The sequence below is a fragment of the Schistocerca cancellata genome, unplaced genomic scaffold (assembly GCF_023864275.1).
Source record: "Schistocerca cancellata isolate TAMUIC-IGC-003103 unplaced genomic scaffold, iqSchCanc2.1 HiC_scaffold_633, whole genome shotgun sequence".
Taxonomy (NCBI): domain Eukaryota; kingdom Metazoa; phylum Arthropoda; class Insecta; order Orthoptera; family Acrididae; genus Schistocerca; species Schistocerca cancellata.
Window position 1 is genome coordinate 62,501 of NW_026046644.1, and position 5,000 is coordinate 67,500.

The 5,000-nt window shown below is 53.9% G+C and overlaps 1 non-coding gene across 1 annotated transcript in view; it reads right to left on the bottom strand.

The window, feature by feature from the left end:
• LOC126136305 (small subunit ribosomal RNA) overlaps positions 1-1,118 on the bottom strand; it is a 1,909-nt gene extending 791 nt beyond the window's left edge. The window contains exon 1 of the ribosomal RNA XR_007527929.1: positions 1-1,118. This exon is cut by the window's left edge and continues 791 nt beyond it. This is a non-coding gene — a ribosomal RNA (small subunit ribosomal RNA).
• Between the last annotated feature and the right edge of the window lie 3,882 nt (positions 1,119-5,000).

Genomic DNA, 5,000 nt, shown 5'->3' on the forward strand with positions numbered 1-5,000 from the left:
TTAGAACTAGGGCGGTATCTGATCGCCTTCGAACCTCTAACTTTCGTTCTTCATTAATGAAAACATACTTGGCAAATGCTTTCGCTTCTGTTCGTCTTGCGACGATCCAAGAATTTCACCTCTAACGTCGCAATACGAATGCCCCCGCCTGTCCCTATTAATCATTACCTCGGGTTCCGAAAACCAACAAAATAGAACCGAGGTCCTATTCCATTATTCCATGCACACAGTATTCAGGCGGGCTTGCCTGCTTTAAGCACTCTAATTTGTTCAAAGTAAACGTGCCGGCCCACCCAGACACTCAATAAAGAGCACCTTGGTAGGATTTCAACGGGGTCCGCCTCGGGACGCACGAACACGCACGAGGCGGTCGCACGCCTTCGGCTCGCCCCACCGGCAGGACGTCCCACGATACATGCCAGTTAAACACCGACGGGCGGTGAACCAACAGCGTGGGACACAAATCCAACTACGAGCTTTTTAACCGCAACAACTTTAATATACGCTATTGGAGCTGGAATTACCGCGGCTGCTGGCACCAGACTTGCCCTCCAATAGATACTCGTTAAAGGATTTAAAGTGTACTCATTCCGATTACGGGGCCTCGGATGAGTCCCGTATCGTTATTTTTCGTCACTACCTCCCCGTGCCGGGAGTGGGTAATTTGCGCGCCTGCTGCCTTCCTTGGATGTGGTAGCCGTTTCTCAGGCTCCCTCTCCGGAATCGAACCCTGATTCCCCGTTACCCGTTACAACCATGGTAGGCGCAGAACCTACCATCGACAGTTGATAAGGCAGACATTTGAAAGATGCGTCGCCGGTACGAGGACCGTGCGATCAGCCCAAAGTTATTCAGAGTCACCAAGGCAAACGGACCGGACGAGCCGACCGATTGGTTTTGATCTAATAAAAGCGTCCCTTCCATCTCTGGTCGGGACTCTGTTTGCATGTATTAGCTCTAGAATTACCACAGTTATCCAAGTAACGTGGGTACGATCTAAGGAACCATAACTGATTTAATGAGCCATTCGCGGTTTCACCTTAATGCGGCTTGTACTGAGACATGCATGGCTTAATCTTTGAGACAAGCATATGACTACTGGCAGGATCAACCAGGGAGCTGCGTCAACTAGAGCTGAGCAGCCGGCCGCCCGGGAGTGTGTCCCAGGGGCCCGCGCGAACACGCAAGCGTCCGCTCAATTATTCTGCAAACAGGAGGAGGCTGAGCTCCCCTGCACAATACACCTCGAAACCCTCTCAGGTCCCGGCGGCGCGCAGCGCCGTCCTAAGTACTTGGTCGGGTTCGAGAGAGGCGCAATCGCCCGGAGTTAGGCGAGTAGACGCTTTAGGTGCGACCACCCGTGCTCCCAACTGAGCTTGCCGCTGCCGACAGAGGCCCGGGAGCGTGCTGTCGTGGCATTGCCGGCGGGAGACAACACGCGCCACCTACGGTGACCGGCAGCTCCAACGCCAGCGCCACAGAAGGGCAAAGGCCCCACGTGGGTGCCGAAGCGAACTCTCCCAGCACAGCGCACGTGCCAACACGTCTGCACAACTGCGATACAAACCACCAGCGAGAACCGCTGGGGCGACCGAGCAGCAGACGGCGTCGCGGCGCCGAGTGCCGGGCGGCGGCGCATCCTCAACGCACACAGTCCTCAGTCGGACCAGCACACTGCAGATGTCCACCGCGCTTCGCACCGGGCCCGCGAGGACCCACTTTGGCCGCCCGGCGCCGCGCGCAGGGTGCCCCGGCGCGCAGCTGCGCCGCCTGCCGCGTCCGTCGGCCGGCGCGCCTGCCACTGGGCGCCCCCACCAGCCGGCTGTAGCGCGTGCGCCCACGCACCGCGCGGCCAGCACGCCGGGCGGCCCCCCCTCACCGGCCGGGGACGGTCCCACCCAGCCACCGCCGCGTATCGCTTCACACACAGATTTGCCCTTACTGATTTACCTCCAGCAACAACAACCGCACCACAATGGGTTTACCAGTTGTTCATTTGCGTTGCGTCACGTCACCAGCAAACGTAGACGTCCATCCCAGTTTGCAAATGCAACGATTATTGCATACCTGTCTGTTAGGTGTCACGACACACTACGTCTGCCCACATACACGCAACAAAATGTGCACGACTAGAGAACACGTGGGAGGTGGCCCCCTACGTATGCGATGTCCATTACGAGACCGACTGTCAACCAGCATCTGTACCATGTCGCAGATGTGGAACGCGGTGCACCATGCTATCACACTGTGTGAGAAGAGACGACTACGTTTGAATACACGCGCCACTACATCAACAGACGGCTCATGCTGATCGCCATCCAGGGCGTCCGTTACTCCCACACGTCTCTATGGCGTACCACACTGCAATGTAGCTGTTATGGGGAGACGGCACGTGGCTGAGTGCACAACATTTGGACCGTATGGTTCGCTGTTGTTGGGCGCAGTCGTACGGTCACACATGTGCCACAGCGTATCATTCAGTACATACGGACCTATGTGCAGTACAATGTGAGGATTAAGCTTACGATATCAGCGGACAGTGGACACAGGCCGTACCACGACGTAGACTGAGCGCTTCGACATGCGAATGCCAGTGAACAGCTGCGAAGGGCATTGAACACGCAAGCACCTGAACGACCAGCGTGCGAAGGCAGGGTGGAGGGGGGGGGGCGATGTACATCCTGCAGTTGTCCACATTACAGTGTACAGCGGGAGCATGTAAAAAGTAAGCAACACTTGCGAAGTGTTCAACATGAAACGACACACAAGAGGGTGGGCGGTGCGAGTAGCGAACTATATTCAGAGGGTTGTGGTTAGACAACACTAGATTAATGTAACGTGTCATATGCCAATTACAGAGCAGGTTAAGGCACAACGTGGGTTAGGTTAAGGCACAACGTGGGTTAGGTTAAGGCACAACGTGGGTTAGGTTAAGGCACAACGTGGGTTAGGTTAAGGCACAACGTGGGTTAGGTTAAGGCACAACGTGGGTTAGGTTAAGGCACAACGTGGGTTAGGTTAAGGCACAACGTGGGTTAGGTTAAGGCACAACGTGGGTTAGGTTAAGGCACAACGTGGGTTAGGTTAAGGCACAACGTGGGTTAGGTTAAGGCACAACGTGGGTTAGGTTAAGGCACAACGTGGGTTAGGTTAAGGCACAACGTGGGTTAGGTTAAGGCACAACGTGGGTTAGGTTAAGGCACAACGTGTGTTAGGTTAAGGCACAACGTGGGTTAGGTTAAGGCACAACGTGGGTTAGGTTAAGGCACAACGTGGGTTACGTTAAGGCACAACGTGGGTTACGTTAAGGCACAACGTGGGTTACGTTAAGGCACAACGTGGGTTACGTTAAGGCACAACGTGGGTTACGTTAAGGCACAACGTGGGTTACGTTAAGGCACAACGTGTGTTAGGTTAAGGCACAACGTGGGTTAGGTTAAGGCACAACGTGGGTTAGGTTAAGGCACAACGTGGGTTAGGTTAAGGCACAACGTGGGTTAGGTTAAGGCACAACGTGGGTTACGTTAAGGCACAACGTGGGTTACGTTAAGGCACAACGTGGGTTACGTTAAGGCACAACGTGGGTTACGTTAAGGCACAACGTGGGTTACGTTAAGGCACAACGTGGGTTACGTTAAGGCACAACGTGTGTTAGGTTAAGGCACAACGTGGGTTAGGTTAAGGCACAACGTGGGTTAGGTTAAGGCACAACGTGGGTTACGTTAAGGCACAACGTGGGTTACGTTAAGGCACAACGTGGGTTACGTTAAGGCACAACGTGGGTTACGTTAAGGCACAACGTGGGTTACGTTAAGGCACAACGTGGGTTACGTTAAGGCACAACGTGGGTTACGTTAAGGCACAACGTGGGTTACGTTAAGGCACAACGTGTGTTAGGTTAAGGCACAACGTGGGTTAGGTTAAGGCACAACGTGGGCTAGGTTAAGGCACAACGTGGGTTAGGTTAAGACACAAATTGCGTTACAAATTGCGTTACATTGCGGTACAAATTGCGTTACATTGCGGTACAAATTGCGTTACATTGCGGTACAAATTGCGTTACAAATTTGGTTAGGTTAAGGTGCAAAATGGGTTGGATTACAGTACACAACATGGTAAGAGATAGTGTGTTTGGGGGGGGGGGGGCAGGTTCGTTGGTAGTGATCATTGTAAGTGAATGTCTGAGGCAGCGTCAGTATGTCACAGCAGTTCTGTCTCGTCAGGATGCGCTTTTCGCTCGTGACTGGAGGCGCGCCGCGTCTGTGGTTGCGGCAAGGGAGTGGCAGACCTGTGTGATTCATTCCTGCCATTGTTTCTGTGCCGTAACAGGAGGCAGTGTGGTGGTGTTGGGTGCACCCCTGTGTAGGACATGTGTGGGTGTTGGTGGCTTATCTGAGCAATTGTGGATGTTGGACGGGTGGGATATTCTATTTTATAATTGGACCCCCTGGTGTGGTTATCATAGTGTGGATGGTGTACTGTGGCGGAGAGGATGCACCGGACGTTGGTCCATGCTGGTGCTTACATATCGTATCTGTGTCTGTTACAGGCAGAGAGTAATGTGTGATGGAGTGTCTCGCTGAGGTGTGGTTCATATTGTGTGCACAGACTTACAGCATGTATAGGGACAGCGGGAATTTGGCATATTGGATATAACTCGTCATGAAACGCAAGATATAGGGGTGGATTGCAACGTACGAGTGCGGGAAGAGTCCGCCGTTCATCCGCTTGGGTTGCGATTTGGGCGGTTGGGGTGGGGCACGTGCGGGTGCGGGTGGAGTGATTGTCGGTTGACTACTTCGTGCGACGCAGGCACTGGCGTTCGGGTTCCTGTGGTGGACAGATGATGCAGGCTTTGTGGGTGGCGTCGAAAAATGGGTACTGTGGGACCTAGCGATGTCGTAGTCGGGGTGGCGTCTCATAGATGGCGGTATCGTCGGTGCAGCAGGTCATGTTTCGGGAGACTTGCAGATGGCGGTATTTAGTTTTCGTGTTGCGCG